Source organism: Hippocampus zosterae, chromosome 5, assembly GCF_025434085.1.
Source record: "Hippocampus zosterae strain Florida chromosome 5, ASM2543408v3, whole genome shotgun sequence".
Lineage (NCBI taxonomy): Eukaryota > Metazoa > Chordata > Actinopteri > Syngnathiformes > Syngnathidae > Hippocampus > Hippocampus zosterae.
Genome location: NC_067455.1, coordinates 10,373,694 through 10,401,050, shown reverse-complemented (window position 1 = coordinate 10,401,050; position 27,357 = coordinate 10,373,694). Strand labels below are relative to the sequence as shown.

The window sequence follows — 27,357 nt, the reverse complement described above, 5'->3', positions numbered from 1 at the left end:
TTAATTTAACTTCCGGTGATGCGCATGCGGCACCATCTATTACTGTTAGATTTTATGTTTCAAGTAACCACACTTCAACGATAACAATAAATGTATGCCATTTATTCAAGTCGTATAAATAAAAAGTAGTTGAAGAGGTGTGTGGTGGTACAGTTAAAGTAGAATATAATTTAATATAGGTCGAGTAAAGCATCTGATAAATGTACTTCATTACAGAAGTGAATTATCTGCATTCAGTACTAAGAAATTGCAAGAACACATTGTCACTTATCGCGAGGCAAAAGTAAATATAAACAGAACACAGTGATTTGCTAGTTATGTTCAACCCATATGTAGTAGAAATACATTACAAAGGCAAGACATTTACTGTTCTGTTAAACTTAATTGTTTTTCGTAAATGATCATGAACTTGGAATTTTATGGCTGCAACACGTTCCAAAAAAGCTTTGTAGGTCTAATTTTTTTCCATTTTAGCTTGTTGTACAGCTTCAGCTATACAACAGCCTGCTTCATAATGCACCACAGATTTTCAATGGAAGGCAGGGTTGGACTGTAAACAGGCCAGTCTAGCAGCCGCACTTTTTACTACACACTGTTGTAACACATGCAGAATGTGGTTTGGTATTGTTTTACTGAAATAAGCAGGGGCCTCCATGAAAATGATGTTGCTTGGATGGCAGCATATGTTTCTCCAAAACCTTTATGTACCTTTCCACATTAATGGTCCCTTCAGAAATGTGTAAGTCAATCATGCCATTGGTACTAACACAGCCCCATCACAGATGCTGGCTTTTGGAATATGCGTCCATAAAAGCCCAGATGGTTCTTTTCCTCTTTGTCCCGGAGGACACAATGTCCACATTTTACAAAAAGAATTTGAAATGTGGACTCGTCAGACCACGGAACACTTCCACTTTGCATCAGTCCATCTTAGATGAGCTCAAGCCAAGAGAAGTCTTTTGCATTTCTGGGTGTTGTTGATGAATGGCTTTTGGTTAATGTAGCAGTTTTAAGTGAGCACATATGCCTCATAGTCAAGTGCTCTGTATTCGAATCAGTTCGGGCTCGTATTTGTGTGAAGTTTGCATGGTCTCCTTTGGCTTCTCTCACTGGTTCTGCCACGTTCCAAAATATTGGGTTCTTTGGAGTCACTGAATTGTTCACAGGTGTGCTTTGTCATTATGTGCGTTGCAGTTGACTGGCAATGAGTTCAGTGTGTACCCTCTCTCCTGACCAAAATCAGTTGCCTTGGCTCCACCCCATCCACAACCCCTAATGAAGATAAACTATTGAAAATGCCTCAAAGAGCAGACATTTATCATTGGGTGCCAGTTTATATTTCCTATGTACTGCTGCCATCTACAGGAATCTACAACAGGATTCACACACACTATTTGTCAAAAATAGTAAATTGAATGTGGCTGATTCTGAAGGAATTCTTATGTATTTATTGTTAAATATTATCTGGCTTGCACCAAAGATGCAGCAGATTTCTAAATGATATTTACAGCTGAAATGTAATCGTTGCAATATGCACAACCATTGAACAAGGATGCGACTTTTGATGGCGCGTTTCACTGCACCCTGTGACTGCACCCTCAATACTTAAATAATACAAGAGGGCAACCGGCGTCTTCTTGTAAACTTGCTGATAAAGCTTCTCTGCTATTTCCAACCCATTTAGCTCACATCTACACTCATTTGTAAGTGTAAGCTGCAGGACATGGGTGCGGTGCAGCAAGCTAGGGACATTTTCTTTTATCCTGTAAAACATTAAACAAGATAAGTTGATCTTGCTTAAAGCAAACTTTGAAGATAAACTTAAACAAGCCATAGCTGTCATGGCAGCTGTGATGGATTGGATTTCCTCCAGTCATGTGCTGATTGGTATGAGTAGGATACTCCGCCTTAGAGCTATATGTGAGCTATATGTTGTCAATCTGACAGCGTTTCACACAAACGCCACCGATGGGCAAGCGCCTTTAGCATATCTCGATAAGCCTGCACTCGGGAAAGGACTTGTCAGAATTCCGACTCCGCAGTATGATGAAGCACCACATCCACATTCAACACAGCATCCCTCAAGCAGCTGCAGAGCCCTTGATTAACTGGGGGCTACTGATGTCATTTGTGTGAGTGGGAATACCGAAGAACAAATCACAGTAACTTTGAATTCTAAGTTCCAAGTTGCATGCGAGTCGACGATTGAAAGGCGCGTTGTCTTATTCATTCTTTAACGTATTGCTGCCATCAATTTGAATAATAAACGATATATAGTTGGGCACAATTGAAAAACAAATGCTAATGTTAAAAGGATGTTGTTTAACTTTGACATGATACTGCAGATCCGTGTTTTACAACAGGGAGGGTGAGAAACAAGCCTGTCACGATTGACTTGATCCTTTTACGTTATGCATATAGACAGTGCAATGCCAAAAGCCTACGTAAGATAATCCCAGTAGGCAAAGAGCATTAGGTTAGGATCACTTCAAACAATCCCTTCCTTATTACTGCACCTAGACTACACTTGACAGTTTTAACTTGCAGATGCCATTCTGAGCTACGTGTTTATCTTGTCCTTACGAAAGAAAAAAGTCTGAGAAACGGAGTGGCATACTACTCATGCCGTTTCAGATTCATTTCAAAGCACATTATGTAAAAGGTTTGTAGCTTTTTCATCCTCCGGTGACTCAGGAGGCAAAGATCTAAGCTTGGGCCTAAAGCTACTTATTGATCTGTGTGCTGGCTGGTGCTGGATGTGTGTCAATGTTTATAATGGGAATGGATAGCTCACACGCATGTCTGCGCATGTAGGCAGATAGCCTTCTATGAAATGTCAAGAGACGGTTTCAAATCTTTACCGCCCACCTTTATATAGGAGGCCTCTTTCTGACGCAGAATTGTCATTTTATGATGTTTTGTATGAACAGCAGCATGAAATAGTTCTCGTTTGAAAAATATGTGCTTTCTTGTTTTGAGAGCCTTCATCACAGCATTCATTTTCAAACAGTAAAACAGTAGGCATAGTACAAATGTTAGGCAGCATTTTATTTGAATTTGAATTACTCTAGGTTTAAGCCACGTAATTTTATCTTCATTGCTTTTTTTTCCCCCATTTGTATGTACCGGGTATTTGTTTTGTTGGCTTCTTGTATTTTGTCGCTGACTGACCTTTTTCCTTTTATTGTCAATGTTGTCATCCATAGCATCAGAAATGGGTATGGATTACATTTCTGTCCACGCTCCGCAAGTATCATAAGTTGCATAACACGTAAAATTGTCGTGCGTAGTAGGTAGCAGTAGGTAGTAGCAGCAGGTTCATTTCCTGCAGCTCTGGAAAACATCTTACTGATCCCATTATCTAAAACTGTAATACTAAATTGGAGCAAAACATAGGAAATTATACTCACATAGAAAAAATGTAAAGTTAGTATTTTTTATTAAATTTGGGTCCTGGGACGGTGGGCCAGAAACAATTTTGGGTAAGATTCGTAAAGGAGAAGGGCATACTCATCATCAGTTTCCTTTGTTTTGTTTGTTTGTTTGTTTGTTTTGGGGGGGGGGCAGATTGTACTCTACTATCACATGTTTAGCTCAGGCCTGTTGTTAAAAAAAAGCTCACCAGTGATGGGACATTGTGATTACCTAGGAATATTTTAAAACTGTACTAACGCTTACGTCATTTGAGAAGAATAAATGTTATTTCAGAAGTCTATAGCAAACATGAATCAACACAGAAGGAGTAGCTCTCACTGTCAAATCGGTTGGTGAACTCTATGCTAGAGAATTACAACCCGAAACGGCTTTTGGCCTTGTACTGTCGAAACACACAATGTATAACGATCAAATCAATCATGAAAGATTTGTTTCTCCCCCTCTCTGTTGTAAAACACAGTCCTAAAAAAACAATGGAATTTCTTATTTTGCATTATACTTCCCATAGTTAATGTGACACTGCAAATCAAAAGCAAGATGTATTCTTCTGAATTGGGGTGACAACTTGGCCTCCATTGAAGAAAATGACCCCAGTGCAGACATCTAGCTATGGGAAACATTCTAAGCAGTCCCAAGTGCTGCTCTTGCACAGGTAATAAAGTGGGCTGACAAAAAGGCTGCGCCAGGAGTCAAGACATTTGACACTCCCCAGTCGGGAGAACTGCTCACCATAAACACTACATCTTCTTTGTGATGGTGAAGCAGAGCCAGTTTTCCTCTAACAACTCTTTTACTGTGTTTTTCTTCTTGATAGAGCATTTTTTAAAGCCCCAATAGCTGCCTGGTAAGCCTTCCAGCACAAGCTGAGGTGTTTTTATGAGGTTCGCAGCTTGTAGACTATCATTCGCAAAGCAAAAATGTTGAAATCTGCTAAAATACCAGCTATGTTTAAGAGGAAGTTTTCAGTGTTAAAAGTGCTTGCAAGATTCCAATGTAGCCTCGTGTCATTAATCACTCCCCCAAGTCACTGACCAAAGTCACGCTCCTCACACACATGCACAAGCAGGATCCTAAAACATAGCAATTCATAAGTGCATGCTATCAAGAAACGGCATTACTCTCAGCTGTTAAAAGACCTTAATACAAGAAGAACAACACATTTATTGAGGCAGACTCCAAACCACTATGTTAAAAAAATTCAATCTTTACAGAAATTTCAGATATTAAAATTTGAAAAATGTAAAGTTGAAAAAGAGTTGATCAAATGAGACTTTTTATAAAAGTTGATCTATTTTATTTGCCTTGAGATGTTTAAAAAAACAAACCTGGAATTAACTCACAATTTGTGGAAGGCAGCCCTATTGCTTTGAATTTCAACTGAAGGTCAATTTAACAGAAATGAATGCAAGAGCTATTGATGAGAGGACTGTATCATATTAGTGTTGGGCAGGTAAAACGCAACACATACAGTGATCCCTCGCTATTTCGCAGTTCATTTATCGCGGCTTCAGTGTATCGTCTTCGTTCAATCTCAGCTGCTCAACAGGTTCAATTATTTGCTGTTGTATAGCCTAGTCTCAAAATGCAAATGATCTGTCAATTTTATTTTCAAAGAATAGTTTGTTTTGTAGCGGCCCGATAGTCCAGTGGTAGTCCAGCACTTCGACTTCACATTGCAGAGGTACCGGGTTCAATTCCAGCTCCGACCTCCCTGTGTGGCGTTTGCATGTTCTCCCCGGGCCTGCGTGGGTTTTCTCCGGGTACTCCGGTTTCCTCCCACATTCCAAGAACATGCATGGCAGGCTGATTGGTCACTCTAAATTGTCCCTAGGTGTGGGCATGCATGGTTGTTCTTCTCTGTGTGCCCTGCGATTGGCTGGCAACCAATTCAGGTTGTCCCATGCCGACTGCCCAAAGACAGCTGGGATAGGCTCCAGCACCCCCCGCAACCCTAGTGAGGATATAGCGGTTTAGAAGATGAATGAATGAGTTTGTTTTGTTATTGTGTGGTTGGTGTCTTATATGAAACTGCGACATCGCGCAATTCATTGGACAGACTTGTTTATGATCACACAGCGTAATTTGGGTGGCATTTTATTTAGTATTTTTTCAATCTTTTTATTTTTGACAATATTTGTACATTAGGTGCTCCTAATGGTGAATGCATACTTGATGGTTTTAAATGCTCCTGAAATTAAGTGCTGCCTGACCAGCCTATATTATGTTAATGTACAGTATGTGACGTCACTGAAGGCCAAGGGTTGAAATGCACGGCCCGCCACTGATGGAATACTTCGTCAATGGACGCTACAGCTTCGTGTTTGATTTCAAAACTTGGCTTGTAGCAGACCTAAAGACACAAAGTGTATGCAGAAAAGTGGTGAAGATTGCACGACACTGTGTCCTATGTGTTGTATTGTGTTATTTTAGTTATTTTGACTTCAAAATGGCGCCGCGAAAGTGGCTGCCTTTCCAGCAGCTCCTATATTTTGTTGTTCTACTTCTTCTTTTCATAACTTTGCTGCTGTGAATTGGGAATTTCTTCATTGGCGAGACTAATAAAGGTTTTCGTGAAAAAATTAAACAAATTTTGACTTGTTTTAGATTTAACTGGCTCTTAGAATTCTAAATTATCTGATTTTGAAAATAATGGATTTGTATGAAAAAAGTACCCAGCATAATGAATCATCCGTATCATCCTTTTCTGTAAAGTTAAATCTTGTGTGATGTGCTTTTAAATGTGTTCCATATAAGGCAACACCTTATGTCAAATGTGGATTAATAAGTGCATTGTACACCATTTCTAGTGACCTCTGATCTAAAATATAAATACTGTTATGCAGAAGTCCAATACTTTTTGATATTTTGGACCACAAATATTTGATATGGTTTCCAGCACAGCTTGTGATCACTTTCTACACAAAGAAAACGTATTACATAAAAGCTTTTGACTTCCACGTTTCAGTTTCCAAACATACCAGTTGTCTAATTTGACGTTTTCCAAATCGTAGTTTTGTTAAGGTTTAATGGTAATCTATTTACTCTGACTGTGAACAATTCACTTTTTATTGTACTGTTTCGTATCAATAATAGCTGCTGCAAATCTCTCCCTCAGGATAAGATTGGATAAATGGAATTTGTGAAATAAGTTCCATCTTAAAGCGCACAGATAACGTTTACGTTTCATTTTTAATATGAACATGATTATGGGTCTTAATTTGATTTCTTCCGGGTTGGGAGAACGAAGGCGGGAGTGGGGGGATGAGCAATGATGCTGGATCCTGCGTTCGGTCCGCACATCATCACCAGAAGCAGCAGCAGCCAAATCGTTTTTTCCTTCCCTCCCTCATAAGGAACCGGCCGAGGGAGCACGTCAGCCCCCCAGGCCGCCGCGAGGGACGGACCTCAGTCAGCCGTGGACTCCTCTCTCTCCCACCCCACCCGCACATCTCCCCTCATGGATGTCCCACCTCGTTACAGCTCTAGACGACGGACGCCGCCCGTGTAGATGTGTGTGACGCCCCACGCTTTACGTTAAGCTTCTTTTTTTTCATGCGGTAACCGGTTGGTGTTGGACAGCAGAGAGGAGGAGGAGGAGCGCGCGCCCCCAGTCGTTAGCCGGGGAAGCTAACCGAGCTAGCTAACTTTAGCCGCGACACTTGGCACCCTTGTCGGGGAGTTTTGTGGCTTGCACGCTGACCTGGGGCGGGCTTGGGATGCCCCGTCACTTTTTTTAAATCAAGGTAAGCGAGCTGTATTCTTTTCACTTCCGCGACCTTGCCGCTGTTCTTGCCACATAAACCATGCGCCGGCGAACGTGATAGATGTTCGTTGTCGAGGACTGGCGCTTATGGCAGCGGGCTTCTTGTTGACAGAAGCATCGGAGTTAACGGAGGGAGGATGCCGACCACCCTTAAAACGTTAATTGTCACTTTCCGTGACTGTTACTCAGCCTTCAGTTGCCGTGACACGACCAGTGAGCTTTAACGAGAAAAAAACACGCAGACTTGTGTGTAACATTCATTCTGTCATATTGCACACCATTTTGCTGTACCGAGGACAGTTTTATCATTGCACCACAGCCTCTATTAATGAATATTTTTGTACTATAGATTTGGTCTGTATCACTATCTGTAAATCTGTAACTGAAGGTAGATGATTCAAACAGTTGACTACCCTCGTACTTAACCTAATTACATTCCACGTAACGGCCACTTGGTGATCTTTACACTGATTTGCGTGAAGAGAGAATGCATTAACAATGTTGACATTGATAGAGATGGGAAAATGGATTCCTCATCATTGCCAATGAAAATGACAACCTGTCATGTTTCTTAAAGCAGTGGTTCCTAACCTTTCTTACCTCATGCACCCTGAACCTTTTTTTTGTCACAGTATGAATACCCATCACTCATACGTTTTGATTATTCTCTAAGAATAGGATTTAACACAACTAATTCTGAAAAGAAAATCATCATACTTAATAAAACTTTGTAAACTTAATTTTTTTAAACTCTTGGGCATTGTTTTCTGGCAGCACGGTGATTGACTGGTTAGGACGTCTGCCCCACAGTGTACAGGTGCAGGGTTCGTATTCGGCTCTGGCTGAGCAGCGATGTCGTTACTCCATCCCTCTCCAATCGCCAGGCAAAACAATCAAACCAAGAATAACTGAATGTTTACATCAGCGTAATAGTTACATTGAGCCTAAAATCGATTAGTCATCTCTAGAGTCAAATGCCCATCTGCTACATTTGTAGCAACAGAGCTAACCCAATGTGAAGGACAACAGCTTTTGCTCTGTGAATGTACGTTAGTAAAACCTCACTCTTCGGAGCCTCGAAAGCTGCTGACTTAGAGGCCCGTGCTCCCAAGCTAGTGACGCCGTGAAGGTACGGCTTCATAAGCCCGAGGAGGTGGGCATGGGAGGGCGGAGTCATCACCAGTCTTAAAAAAAATAGCGACCCCTCACATCAAAATAACATGGGTAAAAAGTCTAGGGTTAGATGACATAATGGACGTTCTTCTGTAATTCTACTTATGTCATCATATGATCACATAGCACGACATTGGCACTGGAAGGAATCACAGGCGCCTCACGCACGGTGCTGCAGCACTGGGGTGAGATTGCTAGCTTCCAAATGTGAATATGTGTCTTCGATGAACATCATTTTACTGTTACAAAGTACCGTAGTTCGAAATTAGATCAGAGAGGTGCAATGTGCAAAATAAAGTTTGTATAGTATAAATACATCAAAAATGAATTTGAGTAATTTCTCCAAGACTGTTAACAGAACTGTTAAGAGTGAAGCTTATCAATACTGCAGTTTTAAAAAAATTCAGCCCTGGGGACAGTTTGGTACTAGTGCATGGTACTTATCCTTAGGTACGCAGACCCTTGGTTGGGGAAACTGCCTTAAAGCAATGATGCTCAGCCACTGTGCTTTAGCACATCATGCTTTAGCAGGATCCAGTACTACATCGTTGGTCCTAAAATTATTTATTTACTATAAATAATACACAGTAAAAGTGACAGTGACAGGAAGAACAGTTACTGGTCTACTAAACAGTCTTCCACAGTTGCAGTATCTCACATAAGTGAGTACACCTCCCCCACACAGTTTCATTGGACAGCACAGAAAAAAAAATACATTTTGTTAATCGTTAAGTCATCATTGCGCATCTAAAAAAACTCCAACTATCTCACCACACGGCAATTAATATCTTAATCCGCTGGCAACAAAAGTGCGAACATCCGTCTGTGAAAATGTTCGGCCCCATGGTGGTAACTGACTTGTGAATGGGGGGCAGGTTTTGGTGTTTTTGCCGTCATGCACTAAAGGTGGAGGAAGTTGAGTTTTTTTAACATTCCCTGGATCCATGATATTGTCACAAAGGACTGGAAGAGGGATCCGATCCGGCGGCACCGTGTGAGGCTCGACTCACCTCATCTCCATGGGCAGTGTTGGAAAATAATTTTGGCCACAAATAATATTGACACAAATTTGGACATTTTCTCAAAGGGCTGTGCTCACTTTTGTTTCCATTGGTTTGGACATTAGTGGCTGTATGTTGAATTATTTTGGGGAACCAGCAAATTCACATGTTATACAAGCTGTACACGGACTATCTAACATTGTAGTAAAGTGGCATTTTTTCAGTGTGGTGCCATTACAAAAAATATGATTGAATGCTACTTGCTTTTGTGAGAGTTTACAAGTGCTGTAATTAACCTGCGTATCCTCTTTTTGACAATTTTGTTTGGTGCTATGCCGTGAGATATTTTTCATGTAAAATATGCGCCTTGACTCGATAAAGGATGGGGTAAACTCACTGGTTGTCTTTGTACAAGTTTGATTGTATGTTTTCATTTATTTTTTTTTAATTTTTGTTATGTCTGTTTTTCAGTGCGCTAGAAGCTAGTGTGACAGCATGACTATTCGATATGAGGAGGAAATGATTCATGTTCCTCATTTCAAGGCCGTGGACTCGACATGATGCGTTTCCTGTGCTGTGTGCGTGTCGAGAGTGTGTTCGGGCCTCAGCACATTAGCATGCTTGTTTGGGCTTTTTAGTTTCCTAAATCAGTCGTTTCGAACCAGTGTGCCACGAGAGATCATTGGGCTGCTGGGAGATATGATCCAATTTAATTTCATTTGTTGATTACAAATATATCTTGAAATGAGTGAAAATATTTCTTCTTTTTTTTCCCCCCTCTTGAATGGCAGGTGTATTTCTAGGCCAGTCATGGGCATCACTTTCCTCTCAAACTGTCAATCGGTGGAGCGAAAAGTGAGCAATGTCAACATGTAAATCGGAGCAAAGTTTGTCATCCACAGCACTTATGTTACATTTATTGTGGTTCTGAACTCGTCAGGAACAATAGTTCTATTCTGGCACATGTCTCCGGAGGGAGGCAGCAGCATTCTCGGCACTCGGTGTGCTAGCGGCTAGCCTTGCTTTGGGATTGGGTTTCCACAGCCACCTGCACCTAGCAGCACAAGAATGCCATTGTTCCAAACTTTGGGATTATAGCGAGATCAGAGCTACTTGTGAGCGCGCTAACACACACGCACACATACACGCGCACACACACACACACACACACGCACACACACACGCACGCACGCATACACACAAATTCAAGAACACACGCTTTTTTGCTACTGTTTATAAGCTTCAGCCTAGTTGGGGCTAAATAAAAGAAGCAACCAAGTGGCTGGAAATTAAACTACCGGTTTAGCTGTTTGTTGCTAAATGTGAGTGTTTCCATTCATCACAAACTGAAAGTCAAAAACAATCCTTTTTTTTAATTGATAACATTTATGAAATTGTTATGCTGTCAGAGAGATCAACAGATTTCTTCTTATCTTGTACTCTGGGGACTTGAACTGATTTTTCGACACTTTGTCGAGCAAGCCACCTATTAATCAGTCTTGGAAAGTGACAGCAGATCGTGAAATGATGAAATATAATTCCTGCCAATTTTTTTAGCGGGCCACTTCACTCGGTTAATGTTGATTGATATACTGTGTTCATCTCCTTGTTTGTCACATCATGAATCTGTGTTTGTTGCTTTTGATAGGTGGGAGTAGGGCTGAATACGTGATAGCCAACTGGGCTGCACTTGTGTTAATTTTATCAACAATTTTAAAACTTAGTGTCAGTTTTAGTCTTGCATATTTTTATTTCTACCGTTGAAGTCAACAAAAACTCAACATTTTCTGTGACTAGTGAGTTCAATTGATATATTCAATAAATAAAGTGTGGGACAAATAAAGGATATCTTATCTTAAATATATTTTTTTCCCATTTAAAATAATTATTTCGTTTTTCAACATACCTCGACTAGTTCTGAGATCAAACTGAGTTTTATTTTAGGTAGAGGAGGTGGGATTTTTCTCTTTATACAGCCGTGTAATCATAGTTGGGAACCACTGATTAAGATTGTACAGAAAATGTGTATTCTTCCTTGAATGTCTTGACGCTCAATCCAGGGGCCATTACCTCTTTCACGTTGCACTTTGGCACATTCCAAATCCCGGTTCTATGATGAGAAATCCATAAAGCTTTGGTTTGAACGAATCCAAATGTCATTGATTGATTGGTAATTAATCATTATCATTTATTTATTTTTTCTTTCACAGGTGACATTCTGAATTTGTTATATGTGACATAGGAAATCTTAATTCTACAAAATGCGTGAATCACATTTCAGTTTACCAAGTAAACGGTTTGAAGCGCAAATGATCACTACATTAAATTTCATAGACCAAAGGGGGAAAAAAACCCCACCACCATGGTGTGTTGTATCGGCAGTACTCATTCATGGGAGCTATGGTAGGCCAAATTCGAATCCCTCTCTCATGAGGATGCTTCTCCACTTTTCATCGTGGGTGAACAATGTGCCAGTGCAGAAGGAGGTGAAAAGTGTTGGAGACCTTGTCACAACCTTGTTTGACTGATTAAAGAGCAACATTAATCACTTTTTATTTGTTTGTTTTGATTATTCGAAAGTGTGTGCCTGGAGCAAGCTTAAACAGATGATGTGATTACATTGTCAGTGGAAAATTTGTTGGCTCAGGATTTCCCCATTTGTCACTTTGGAATTAAAAAGGGGAAGTATGACTTCACTCCACCGTTGTAACTTTTCTACATATTTCTCTTGCAAAATGGGAACTATGTGATACACATTAAATAATCAAAGTAGTATACCTGTCGTGAAAGTAATTGAATACCTTGCCATTACCCCCCCCCCCCCCCCACACACACACACATTTTTATGACTGGTACTTTGCGCAGTTCAGCAGATAGTGAACATTTCTTCCCCCCAAATTGTTGAGTGCGCTTGATCCCAGCTGTTTATTAGTCACTCCTGTAAAATATGTACGTATATGTAGAAAGATCAATAATGTTGCCGTGGACTCTGGTGTAATATATTCAGCATTCGGGGCTCCCAGCCCCCATACAACGGTCGTACGGCAAAGATGGAGAAAAGTCTGCTGAAGCAGTTATGGTAGACAAAGGTCTAATGCTTGGTCGGAACAGGAAATAGCGTATCACCCCATACATCTCGCGTGATTTTGTTCTCGGGGTACCTGCACTGGAGGTGCTTTGAGCGCAGAAGAGGAAGGGCCCATCTTCCGACTGAAGGGGAAACAAAAAAGTTTGAACATTGCTCGTTAATCTGGTGACCGGTGCTTGTCTCATTGCTTTGGCTGCTAAATGTTTAAGGTTTGTGTTGTGGGAACCATCGTATCAGATGTTAATGCAATTACAGCCATTAGTTATTTATTCATTTGATCGATCCAAAAAGGGAAAACAAGTTGGCAATGCATTTCAGGATATGGAATGACAAAGGCTAGTAATGAATTCCAGCAAAACATCTTAACTTGTCCTTGACAGTGGAACAATGACAAAGAAAAAAAAACGGACTTTGGGATAGGGTTCATTGTTGGGCCGCTGAGGTAAGGAGGTTCAGTCATAAAACTGCCGTGTGTTTTTTTTTAATGAACTGTGAGAACTGCATTTGATCCATGGGATGGCTTTGATGCTCTTATAATTATGTGCTAAAAAGAAGCAAACCCTTCATTCGTACCGTTTGTACCATTGTGTACTTTTGGAGAAGTAACAAAAAAACGGATTATTTGTGGTCTGTGGTCTTGGCGTGAGAATGGCTGCTGCGGGCTCTTTAGCTCAATCAGATAGTGGATCCATAAGGGCTGATCGTCTGATAAAGAGAAAAAATACATGAGGAGGAGACGGGGCGAAAGATCGCTATCAACTCCATTTAGTGTTTGTTTTTGTTTTCCCCTTCCAATTTGGTCAGTGTGTGTCGTCGTGCGCGTGTAAGTTTGTAGCATTATTTGTACAGTATATTTGTTTGCACGTGTGTGTGTGTGTGTGTGTGTGTGTCCTCTGATTTTCCTCTGAGTCACGTAAGGGCTTGAGTTGCGTAGAAGTGGGTCAGCCAGTGTCACCAGGGAGCATTTCCAGCTCCCTCTTTTTGGCTGAAGCTCACTAAAGGCCAATATCAACATTTACATCCGAGTTTTTTCTGCACACAGGCTGCTCACCACAATATGGTGTTTTGTATATGTGTGTACAGTTGGTGCGTCTGTCCTGTGATACACTGGTTTTCCTTTTTTTTTTTTCCTCATTCCGTGACTATGTCTCTCGTTACTTAATTGTTTTTTTAAACCTCACAGGGGGTGTTAAGGGACCATTGCCATTGTCCAAAACCATAGACGGTCAAGGTAAGGCTTGCTAAATGATAAGGAAATAGATTTCTGTTCAATGATCTTGTTTTTTTTTTTTTTGGGGTTCATCGATTAGCAGATTTTCTAATCTGTTTCTGTCTCATTTAGCCAACCTTGACCTTACTTGTTTTTCTTTGCTCTTACTTTGTAAGAACTTCACCCTTTTTGCGCCACTGACCAGTTCCGCGTAAATGCATATTTTGATGAACTACCGGTAACTTGTCGTCTACAGTCTGGCCAGCGTCCAAGTGGCCAGACGCCCTTCGCACGCTGCTGCGAAGGGCTACAAAGACAAAGGCATTGATCCACTGCCTAGCTGCGCATTATTGACAAACTGATTAACAGTTGGATTTAATGCTCATTAGCCAGCTAAATATTCCAGTTCACGCACAAACAATTCCGGTTCTCCGATTTGAAGGCAGCGCACTTTTCAAGAGAACACGGATTGATGCACAGCCCAATTGTTTGGGCACTTCATGTGCGAATCGTTTGCTCCAAGATGTCATCAGATGAGTGACAAGTTAATTTTTTTTTCTCCTCATGACTTCATTCAGAGGACTACGCATTACAGAGTATGACGCTGCAGGCAGCACATGGAACATTTGAAGAGTGGGAACTAATACGGACAACAGCTGCCTCGCGAGGTCACACCCAATAACCCTTTGCAGTCACATCCAGTTTGCTGCTTCGTGGACCGTTCAAGCGCATCTGTATATTGCTCACAGCATCTGTTTCATTCCTGAGATAGCACAGTAAAATGGCGCAATGTTCCCACGGGTCCTTAAAGTTAATAAAAATCCATTAAAAAAGAAATGGTAAAATTATGTTCTTAATTGTGCTTAATTTTCAGGGAAAGCTTATAAAATCAATAAAAATCCTTAAAAATTAACCTGTGGTGTTCATTTAATCTGTATATGTCATTTTCCCCACCCTTGCAATGAATAGTTTTGTCGGAAAATGCGCCTGGTGCCCTTCCCCTCAAACCCCGCTATCGTGACCTGCCTTCCTGGTTCCCGCTCTACTTTTCCCGCCGTCTCCGTTCAGTTACGATGATGATCACGTGATCGCTCCAGGTCATTTCGGGCCAATTTTACATACAGTACCATAAAGGGTTAGCTGATTGCCCCTAAAAATAAAGATGTGCCCTTTCTTTGGCAGCAATGATTTGAACACCAGCTCAGTCATATGTGGCTTTCTGTTGATTTAATCCACTGTGAATCGCCTCTTGAGTGAAGAAAAAGTTCTTTAAAATGGCTAAATTAGGCCTCAAAAGTCCTTAAAATGTCCATAAATAAAAAACAAGTAACCCAGTGGCAGTTTCCATCAGCACCCTTTTAACCCACCGTCATAGTACAGTATGTAGAATAGATCCACTTTCTGCTGACTCTGGGAGAAACTGCTGTGTGGCACATACTTTCACACAGATGTCTCCGTTTACCTTGAACGGTTGTGTGCCCTTTGAAATAGCTCACATTGGCACAGGTCGTTATTTATTTCTTAGACACGCCCATTTCCAACCACTTTTTGTCGAATCCGCCCACAGGCCCGGCAGGAATTGTGGTTTGACTGAATATAATAACTTGAAAGTGTATTATTATCATAGTGTTAAGGCCAAGAAACTTTCATATTGCATATGCGCAAGAAAATCCCTTGCGCCACATATTTTTACTCACTTTTTTTATCTCTGAATTCAATCCATATTAAGTTTTATTTATAATATTTTAATACTATTTAAATAAGATCAAAAAGAAAATTGATTTGTACTTTGTCAAATTAGGCTCTGTAATTGATCTTAATTCATCCTCACTGTTACTTTGTGGTTTTCGCTACAAATTTGGTGTTGACACTGCTTTATTTAAGACTCTGCGGTCTCTATTTCCTCTGATTTGCATCTATTGATCTTGGGCACAATTTAGGAAAGAGAGTGTCGTCCAACCAAAGCTCTCACATAAATCTCAGAATTTATTGCAGCTTGCCTCAGGATAATGATTTATGGCCTCACCCTATTACAACACTGGAAATAACCAGACTTGTCTGCAATGTACAAGTGTGGCTCCAGCATGCCCCACGAGCCTTGTGAGGATAAGCCGATCAGAAAATGGATGGATGGATCTCTTGAAACTGCAAAACTCCTTGCCGATGTTGTTTTCATGCATGAATGTGGATTTGATTTTATATGCCTGTATGCACCGGGCTTTGATTGATTGAGTTACGGGACAGCTGCAATGTACTTTAGACGTAACTAACGTAACGTAACTGTTTAGGGGCAGAGCTCCAGTTTGTCAAGCCAGGACCAAGGTCAAGGGCAGTGGCAGGAGTGGCTTTATTGAAACTCACTTGTCGGGAGCAGTAGGAGTTCTTCTTTCAGTGTGGCAACACTTAACAAACACCGAGGCACTCTGCTGCTTATCTGCACAGAAGCTAAATCTCAAAAAGCCCAGAGAGGATTTATTGAGATTTGGCTCTCAACTCTCACTTTCAACCTGAAAAACAATCCCGGTCGTAGCTGGTTGACGGCTTTCAAACAGTCTGCTCACTTTCACCTTTGTGCCGTCTTGTCCAAATTTTATCACAGGCTTTCACTCAGTTTCCACAGTTGAACTAAATGGAGAACAAAAAAGGTGCATTCATCGATCCACTGTCATTCAAAAGAGAGGTAATCGGCGCTGAGTTTATTTTTGGAAACACACTGTTTTTACTTGTGCACATTTTATGAGACATTTCCAAAACGTTTATATACTTTCATAAGTCATTGCAGAATGCCCACTGGAATACATTGTGGCCGCCTTCAAAGCACCTTTTTCAGCATCTTTTGTGAAATAATTTCACAGGAAAATTGTGCGACCTCATACAGCTAAAACACTTTTTAATTTGCTTCACAAGGAACAAGTATATCCCCTTTGTTTACCTCTCCCAGGATGATTCTAATTAGGCTCTGTAAACCCAAACACTTTCAATCGTATAACCACTGTCCTCTAAGGTGCACTTGTGAGGCTGTTTAGAGCCTCGTGTGTCTTTTTGTATCTTTAATCGGTTCCATTTGCCCTTGCTTTAAACAGTAGATGTCAGCAGGATTCTCACATAAAGGAAAACAAGACGGGGAGTGGATGAGAGCAGAGGAAAGCCTCCCCCGCTGGGGCAGCTGTGTGCTTTTAAGCCACGCTCTCCTTGTCCAAAATTCGACTCTCCCTGTTGGGCCCACATGGACTTGTATTCATCTGTGGTTCTTATCTGCAAGCAGGCAGCTTCCCCGAGTGTGAGACGAAGGACTTTTGCTTGAGTTGGCCGGTTGTGGTCCAGTCACACTGATAGCCGTATCAACTGTTACTCGAAGCTGATGGCTTACTGAACAGCAGCGGCATTGTTTTGGTGTGTGTGTGTGTGTGTGTGTGTACTCACACACACACACACACTGAGTCATCAAACCCTGCAAAGTTTCAAATGCCGTCATTGCTTTGTTATAGCAATCACCTCCGTGTTTCCTCTTGTTGTGGTTCTCAACTTTGTTGGTGGTACTGAACCCTTCAAGTTTCATACTTGCTGTGATTGATTCTGCATTTTGCAACTGCTAATAGCCTATTGGGTGTCAGATTTTTTTGTTCGAGTCACATAGATCAGATCACTTCAAAATTGGAAAAAAAGAATCTTGTTGCCTCATTTGAAACAGTGGTACACATTTTATCAGTGCACAAAATGATCTAGTGACACAAAAATTATTGTGTTTATAGAACAAAAATAGATTGTGTGCCACTCCTGTGCGGAGCTTTAAGGTTATGAGAAGAGGTGCTTCCATTGGCCAGGAAGTCGGCTGTGTTCACTCCCACGATGGCGTAAATGCCCCTTTCTGACTGAGGCCTTCTACAATATTTACCACAATAAAGAAAACTTCACCCATCCACACAGTTACATTGCGCTTTGCGCTGGGGCCTACGGTGTTCGTATTGACTTCTGCTGAACCCCTGAGGACTAAAGTTGTGAATACTTTACAGGTGCAGTAAGCCACATTTCATCATGAACTACTCGAATGAAATATTGCGTGGTACAAAAATGGTTGCCATTTGTAGAAAGTCATGCCACTGCTTCATAGTGGCACTCATGTGCTTTCATTGAATTAGTATGGGTTTCGTTATTGTTGATTCCATATTGTAAATTGTTGAAGCCATATTGTAAAGTTTAACAGTGTGTGTGTCGGGGTGATGTTGACTGAACTACTTGAATGGAATATTGAAGATGTGCTGCTGTAAAAGGGAACTTTCATGCGTATATTTATGGACTGTATTTGGCCTGTGATTGATTCTGCATTTTGCAACTGCTAATAGCCTATTGAGTGTCAGATCTTTTGTTCAAGTACAGTCGCATAGATCAGATCACTTGAACTGGCCCAGCTGTGTGAGCGGGCATCAATGCAGACAGTTTAGCTTACATAACCATGACCATGACCTGACTGCGATGGACGGACCGATATTGTAACATTCCTGTATAAGATGTGATGAGATTAAAAAAAATGGCCCCTGAAAGAACACTAGTGGCTTTTGGAGTGCCTTTGAAGTTAATATTACACAATGATGTAGTGACTCAGCATACTCCAACCAGCAATTTTTATTAAATGGGGTCTGCGGCGTTCGACTGCTCGCAACTCCGATTGCCTTCCCTCAAGATATTTTCAGTGTGGTTTTCTTACAGGTGTCGATGCCTCGCTACTTTTGCAATGGAGACTTGTCCACCAATACATTACAGCATTGTAGTATAAATACCTTGATTGTTCATCAACCTGCCGCAACTGGATTACTTTTTTTTTGTCATACAGTTGTGATGTAATCATTCATCTGGATCAAAATGCCAGTATTATTTTTACAAAGGGTGTATTTTTGAGACGACTACATTCTGGTGGCGAGATATATTTTATGAATGCTGTAAGTCTCCGCTGTTTACAGGGGGTATGGACCGCTGAAGAGTGAACAGTTGCGATGCACATCCTGAAGTTGTTCATAATTGTCTACAGTATGTGAACAGTTGAAGTCATGCTTAGACCACAAACTATGACCCCAAATTATTATCACAATAGCTACCTTAAAAATAAGTGTTTTTCTGAAGTTATGATTTCAAAAACCTGCACCGGAAGTACATGTACATACGCAACTCCCACTAGCAACCCGTGCAATTCTTGGCTCCTCCCCAACATTCAAAGATGCTAGTCTCTCAATCAATACATGTGTAATTTCAATATACGTTCTGGCAACCAATTACATTGTTGTCACCAGTCCCAGTCGAGAGTGACTGATCAAAACTTGCTTGCGTTCAATGACGAGCGCAGTATTCTGATTAAATTTGTTTCATATCTTTGTTTTGGTTTAAATACAGAATGCAAAAACACATTACAAAGAAGCCTGTCAGATGAGCCACACTCACATCACCGGTGAGGTATGAGTTCCAAAACCACGACACAAATTAATTTTGCATTTAAAGTGTGCCGTATTTTCCAAACGGATCTTTGTGGAAATAACGTGTCACGAACCGGAAATTAGGGTTAACCTTCGACATCACCTAGTCATGCCTCTGAGGTGGTTGCACACGAATTTCCAAGTTACGCATGGTGGATGTGTCACATGTCTGAATGGGATAATCGACGTACCTCAAAAGAGTGCAAGTCAGGCGCATAAAAAAAAATTATATATATATATATATATATATACACACTGTATATGGCTCTTGATGAAGATCCTGGGAATTGATTGTCCTTCGAAGTATTTAAGTATTTACAGTATTTTAAAAAAAATTGAGAATTTTAAACTTTGTTTTATTCCCTCCTGCTTTTAAAAAATTCTTGTTTTGAAGTCACACTGCTGCATATTATTCATTTGAAGTAAATACGAAACACATCTGTTCACTGAGACCGGTCCAAGTGGTGCCTTAAATTTAGCACTCTATAAAGCGAGAGGTTAAAAAAAAGTTTTTCAGACTTTCCAGCCATCTTAGAGGGCAGCAACCATAACATCAGTTTCACTGTTTTGCGTCACACTTTCGTCTCGGGGAATATTTCCATCCTGTTATCTTGCATTGCTTCATAGGCTCTGATGCTTATTACCAAAACAGAAGTAGAAATCTTCATCCCTTCTGCTTCTTCTCTCACAAGCTGTCTTCAGACAAGCATGGCTCACTTTGCGCATCTTAACCGGATGCCAAACAAGTTTATCATCATGTAACTTGGAGGGATTCACTGTGATGGGTGTAACATGCTCGTGGCAACAGTTGTCATTTCAAGCAATGAGCATAACCCCTGCGATGCACCCCCAAATTGAAACCAACGCAAAAAATTGCAATGCTAGGAACTAGATATTTCGTTGCACGTCATTTTCATGAAGTGTGTGTTGACGGCACTTTGCAGACTTAGAACTTTTATTTTACAATGCATATTGAAAGTTTTTGTTATGGACAAGTTGGAAAATAAAAAATGTACCGGTATGTTCATTTGTGTCGCTGCTGCTTATACAGATAAAAATAACTTCCATTGCACTGAATTGCATGAAATGTTGCTTTGAATCACAAACTCTGTCCCGAATTGGAAATCTTGCCGGGAGTGTTGAGCTCACAGCTTGGGGCAGTGGAAACTCTTGATCCTATTAACACAACAGCAACAGCAGAGGAGAAAAAGTAGCATGAATACATTTCGAGTGAACCGTAACAACAGCACTGGCACTAGAGGTGACCGTTGTGGTCCATCTATATTATAGACTGCTAAAGTCTGCAATCTTGGATCGATGTGGCAATAATAGCAGTTCCAGTATATTCTTGCGCAATGTTGAGGGGGGAAAAAAAGCTAAAAACTGCATTGACCTGTCCAAAAATATAAAAGTGAAATATGAATCTGTTGTGTGTAATAATGACCCATCAGGGTACGTTGGCCGTATCGGGGCATGATTTGTAGACCATTGATCAGTGGGTCCTTGTAATCTTGTGAACATTTTCTGACTGCTGCGAATTGACTTCAATGCAAATGTTGTATTCAGCAGAAAAATGCATGTAGAGATGAATGTGAATTTAGCTCACAGGCGCTGTTCTTCTGTGTACCACAACGAAATGGAGACGGAGTCATCATCGCCTCTGCTGGTGGCAACCACACGGTGCTCGCCGTTTTGCCTCAGTTGCTGCACTTCAGAATTGATGAACAATCAATTGCACACAATCGGCATAATTCATGTTCATCACTGGATCCATTATTACGCCTATCCTAACATAAAACCAATTATTTTTGTGCGTTTCATTCAGAAGAGTGAGTCATACAAAACCAAATACAGTCTTTCCTCCTTTGGCAAGGGTGAGAGAGTGATACAGATAACGCTTTGGCATTGGGCCAAATCTGCGGAGTCAGAGCACAAAGTCAGAAGTGGTCTAGTGGCCTGCTGCTCTTTGTCCTGTATTTTCTACCCTGTGTCAACAGGAAACGGTTATCCTTCTCTCCGTAACTCCTTCCCTGCGGCTGTCGTTTTGGGTCTGCCTTGGTCACTGTTTGTTCCTCTTCCTCTCCTCGCCTCCCCTATGCGAGCACATACAATATGTCAAAGCAAATGACATCTCCCCCACTTTCCAATGCACATCCCCCTCAGAGAAGCACAACAGGCCGTGGCCCTTTTCATCCAGCAGCAGTGAGACAAAGTGGCACCTCATAGCAGGGTGGACCGTCACGTTGCCTATTTTCCCCTTGCACTATTCCTCAAATTCCTGTTTTCTGTCAAGTTCCACTTACACTTGTCTCTAATATTCATTCATTCATTCATTCATTCATTCATTCATTCATTCATTCATTCATCTCCAGAGCCGCTTGATCCTCACTAGGGTCTCGGGGGGTGCTGTAGCCTATCCCAGCTGTCTTCGGGCAGTAGGCAGTAGTTTTTTTTTACCCTTCACCGCTCAGTTTTTTTGCATAGAGTAGGTGTTATACAGAGTTCATCTGCTGCTAGCGGCCTACCCTGGTCCTCCTTTCACACGTCAGTGAAGCGACAACTTGAATGCGGAGGCCCGTAAGGAGGCAGAAGCACACGGCCACATGACACTTTGTTGTTGTGAATACAAACATGACATGTGATGTCTCCTTCTGTTACAGCATATGTTACACACAGAATCATATAACACTTCGAGAAAACCAGACACAAACCACGTATTGGCACATCAGGGTGTTGGCAAACTAGGGCAAGTTCTTGAGGCCGATTTCCATCCTTCAGTTCGGTCCAAATTGGTCGTTTCTCCGTTTGTAAAGGGTCCCAAAGGACAGAATCCCCCAAGATGGACAAAATCCAAAGTAGCAACCACGTAGAATATTATATTTTATTTGATTTGTATATATTTTAAAGCTTTTGTGTATTTCAATGCTCGGCTGTGGCTGTTGGGTCATCACTAATATGAGCCACTGTCACAGTTTGCTAACTCGACTCATACTGCCCGATAGACACGGAGTCACCACCCTCTTGTAACTGAGCTACTTCTTGGGTACAGAAGGGCTACCAGTTTGATACACACTTGAGAATAACAAATTTGTCCGGAATACCGAACGTATTATTATTCAGTAGGTTATTATTAATGATATTCATTTATGTGTAGACATTGATCTTGTTAATTCGGAAACTGATAAATATCAACATGCAACACTTAATTTTAAAAACTCCGCTCGTGTTTACAAATGATCACGTCGACAACATCCTTCGGAAATCACAATGTCCCATCACTGGTAAACTCTTTAGAACAGGGCCGTGGGCTACTTTTGTGGTCCTAGCGGGCGACTGAGTGATCACGGTCCCCACATAGATTTTCTTGTTTAAATATCAACGTGTTTTGCAAGACAGGCATACTTTCTTTTCGTCACCTGTACAATTTGTTAGCCTGCCCCAGCCATTGGACTTAGAGATTAAGAAATTATGTCAACACTGACTAATAGAAGACTCATGAGTGAAGAGTTTGTTGTTCTGTTGGCACAGAGATGGCAGGATGAGGCCCTGCAAGCTCACCCCCATCCTTGGCTTTCACGCAGACACGATATGTCTGGGGTCTGCAACATTTTTTGCCCCACAGACCGGTTTAATGCCAGACAATATCTTCAGGGACCGGTCTTTAAGGTGTGGCGGATAAATACAACACAATAATGATATGACCTGAATGATACTGTGGTATTTTCTAAACAATAATAAACATGAATCATGACACGACTAATGTCCTGTTTGGCCGCAACACCTTCTGGTCGCTCTGGTAACATTTAAATGGGACTTCAAAATAAGATACACTGCAAATACAAAGTGCATGAAAAATACGACTCACCATCACTGCATATTATGCAGAGTTGGCTTGGTGCGTGGGAATCTCCCGTTGAGACAAATCTGTATTTTAAGTAGGACTCCTGATACTGTCTATTAAATGTAGCCTTCTTTTACTTGAAAGTCGTAGGCTCATCTTCTGTCTCCTGGCTGGACTTTTTCCCCTTCTCAAGGAAACTTTCCAAAGACGTTTGTTTTTTACTCATTTTGCTAGTTCCTGGGCTTCATGTTTTGCGGTAACCTATCACGTGACCGAGAAGCGCGCCTGACCTGCGTCAAGAGTGACATAATGTAGACGGCTGCAACAGAGAATCCGATAATTCTTTTCAAAGTAAAACATCTTTCAGATTTTGAAATGAATAAAACGGAAGTAAGTCAAGTTATTTATTCTTTGTGTTCAGCCCAGTTACAAATGACTCACGGACTGGTACAGTGGTTGGGGACCTCTGCTATAAGTGACGGAATCTAAACATTTTACCTGTGCAAGTCAGTTCAGCGAAATGTTTTTCAGTTAGTTTAGTTACCAAAATGCGTTTTTCCCTCTCAGTCCCAGATGCTTCGGCCTGCTTGGCAGCCAGTTTAAGACAGATGGGCTGCTTAGGTCTCATTACACTGGAGGGCACCCTGTGCTCTGCCATTATGTTTTTGCATTATTGTTTTATCGTGTTTACAGCGTTTGTTCTTATCCTCATCGTGTGACTCATTTTTTGTTATTTTCTCGCTTATCGCACACAATTGCAACATTGGACTGACAGATCTGACTTTCTTTTTTTTAATCTGAAGGCAGTGATAAAGCTGCACTGTGGTTTGATCTGCAGCATGTGTCTGATGGATATTTATAGAGGTGCTTGCTTGTCGTGTTTCAAATTTGCACATGGTTGACAAAAATGTATATCATGCTTTGTGGAGGCCTAAAGAGAAAATCCAAATGGCAATGGAACAAGCGTTAGGAAGAAGATGTGCAATTGTGATTCAGTTAGGAATGGGACAAGACAGACAGACAGCTTTGGTGTCATTCTGAAACACACTTGCACTGCAGCACAGCCCACTAATGCTGGCAGGAAGAGATTTATGGTATCATGCTTCTTGTGGTACAACATACAGGCCGGCAATCTAAAGCCCCGGTAGGCCGGAGTGATGACTTGGCTTTAAAGTAGGCCAAGAACTAGATTGAGCGCGCACACACATGCATGTCGATGCCCACACTGAGTCACAGTCACTCTCATCTACGGTCTCTCTGGATTTTTCAAAAATAGACGTTAAATCCAGTGAAATGAGCAGCACAGAGTTGTCAATCTCTCTGTTGCGCCATCTGCATCGCTTTTCATCATGCATCAAGACGCTCAGAGTCTGTGGTTATGTGTGACCTTAGGGTCTGCTTACAAGGGCAACGGCGGATTGATTTCTGACAATGTAGGAATGAACACGAGTTGTTAATGATTGACGGCTACAGACGTTTCAAGGTCTACTTTCCATTCGGCGAATGATGATACATTTCCACTGATAAGGGAAGTGTCGGTTAACTGCAAATATGCGTTGCAACACCGGCAGTTGAAGAAGTGAGTGATCTGAGTATTCTGAAAGCACAACCAGGAAATCTGTTTCGGGTTGTAGAGTACGGCATTTTCACCCTGGTCTTCCTGTGTATGTTTTGTGGCTTTACGTCCCCAGAGGTGAAAATAGAGCACTTTGGTCTCTTTCCAGGCCTTGCACAGTGTATTTTTTATACATCTGGACTGATAAGGACGTGGAGTTATTTCTGAATATCCTCACACTTTATTACAGTTTCGATTTGCTTTTTTTTGTTGTTGTTGTAACTTAGTGTGATTTTGTGCAGCTCACCAAATGACTGAGCCTCATCCTATAAACCTAAACTGGACAGTCAGCATTCAGAGCCTTATTTCTCTTTGTTGCCCCAAACCTGTTGGACAAGTTCAGTTCTTGGACTGGAATCACTCTATAGGCAAAACCCATTTTCAAGACATCGTCATTACTGTTCCTCTTGCAGACACTTTACACTCGTTGCCACTCTTCGCAATCCTTGTTGTGTGACTCGCATATGTAAAATGAAGTAAGACTCAGTTCCTTATATCATTTTCTTTGCAGCTACAATGTTTCATCTGGTCCATTTCTGTCTGGTTTCCTCCAGGAGCATGTTGGAGTGACGCGAAAAGGAGGAAGTGGGATCTCTGACGCCCTGCCTTCTTTACTGGTGGAGCCCCTTTGCATCTGACCGGAGGCTCCCTGGACAGGTATGAGTTAATGGGATAGTTTACAGCAGGGGGTGCCCGACCGGTCGATTGCACCTTTGATAACCGAGCCATTTACAAAGTAAATCCTGCAGGCAGTGCGTGGCAAAGCCGGCAAAGAACAGTTGACACACTGCCAGAAAAATGCTGCTTCAAACATCCCCCTTTGCTCACGTTTTGACTTCATTTGGATGTGTATAGATGAGTGACTTTACACCTGTTAGCGCATGATGTGGCTCCATACTTATCATTTTTCTCTTTTAATAGTGACGGGAAGATAGAGGAGCAATCACACTATGGCAGTGTTATGCATTCCAGGAAGAACAGTACAGCCCGGGGTGTGTGTAGCCCTGTGTCAGTAATCTGTATTGACTTTGGCTGGGAACGTCTAAGTGATGAGAGTATTTAATTCCACTTTGTGCCCATGCGGAGCTTTAAATTGCTAATCAATTTGAGCTGGTTTTTCGCTTTTGTGGCCACTTTCCTTCATTGTTTTCTTTTTATATCTGACTCTCATTATCTTTGGTGTGGATACATTTGAATAATACATTTTAGTATGTAACCTTTTATTGGCATTTTTTTTTCAGGGCCAATACCGATTAAAAGAAGTCACGGTTCATTTGGACACAAAATGATACTATTGTGCAGTAAATGGGAAAACGCTGGTGTCACAATTAAAAAGCAACAACAATTCCATCTGACTTTGTTGAAATGTCGTTAAGCATGTTTGTCAAGATTAACCGTTTCAAATTCATAACATGTTGAAGTTTGTTTGACAAAGTAATTTTAGACAGAGAATAGATAGCTTTGTTTTAAAAGTCAAACAAAAAGTAAAACAAAAAGATTCCAGTGTCATCGCCATGTATTAAATTAAATGAAAGTCAAACTATTTGGCACGTTTTGCACAAATATTGACTTCTGCTTTTAAGTACACAGTTATTACAATTCATGATACAGTGATCCCTCGCTATTTCGCAGTTTATTTATCGCGGCTTCAGTGCATCGCAGATTTTTTCAAACATATTCAGACATTTTTATTTATTTAAATTCCGCAAAAAGTCTGCAAAAGGTCCGCGAGAAGCAGCGAAAGTCAGCAAAACAACAGCGAGTCACATAGAGCAACATATACAGTACTACATGTCAAGTCAAATTCATCATTAAGTGAACTTATGAGATTGTTGGACAGTGATGATAAACATTACGCCATACAATGTCCAAACATTAATCTTCTGGTCCTTGGCTTCCTTCCTTTGCGTCCTTATTGGCCTGCCACTTGTTTTGCTGTTAAGGCCGTGGACTAGTTATGAGGTGACCCCATCCCCTTTGCCCTTTCTGTCTGTGTTACTCCGTCACTACGGTTGAATGTGAACCTATGGGCCATTTTGTTCCGTTTGACTTCCTTAATATTAGCCTGCGCCTTGTTCTGCTCTAGTTGAGGCGCTACGGCAGTTCAATCAACATTTCCATCAGTGTTGTACTGGAAACTGTTGAGTTCATGGCTCCCGCATGACCTGGAGGCAGCATGTTGACTGAACTTTGCTCCGTTTTGTTCATTTTCAGCGCATCACCATTCTACAGTCAGTCATTTATAACATCACAGTGCGCCCCATTCATTGGAGCTCACACATCCAAACACCATCTTTCCGTCTCCGTTTCCTCATTTCATTTACTTACAGGATATGAGTATTGCATCTACTGAAGGGCGCTTCCTCCCTCGCAGTCACATAATTATGAAGAAACTAATGCTCTGGATCCTCTACAACATCTGAAGCAGGCTTAAGTCTGCAGAGAAGTGGAGTGGATTGGAAGAGACAGGGGAGGGCGCAAAGGGGAAATTGTACACAAGGAGACACGTAACGATGGCAACCGCTCACGAAAACGTGTGAGGCGGCCGAGAGATAAATGCAGATGCCTGGGATGGGGATGTAAAAGACGGATAGAGTGATGATGACATGTTAATGGAGAAGGAAGATGGAGTGCAGACCTGTGTGCTTAATATCACAGGGAAGCATCAAAGAGGCTAGGATGGGACCAGCATAAACTAAACTGACACACAATTACAAATGCAACACAGCCACATAGATAACTCACAGAATCCCATTCCCGAACAAC

General features: G+C 41.3%; 1 protein-coding gene across 5 annotated transcripts in view; it reads left to right on the top strand.

The window, feature by feature from the left end:
* The first annotated feature begins 6,708 nt into the window (after positions 1 to 6,708).
* galnt1 (UDP-N-acetyl-alpha-D-galactosamine:polypeptide N-acetylgalactosaminyltransferase 1) overlaps positions 6,709 to 27,357 on the top strand; it is a 37,862-nt gene continuing 17,213 nt past the window's right edge. Inside the window, exons 1-3 of one of the 5 annotated variants that reach the window (XM_052066092.1) lie at positions 6,709 to 7,178; positions 25,146 to 25,248; positions 25,833 to 25,859. The gene's annotated coding sequence lies outside the window, so the exon portion shown is untranslated. Of the gene's footprint in view, positions 7,179 to 24,924; positions 25,068 to 25,145; positions 25,249 to 25,832; positions 25,860 to 27,357 lie in introns of those variants that run through there. The other 4 variants (XM_052066094.1, XM_052066091.1, XM_052066093.1 and 1 more) reach the window with 4 other exon arrangements.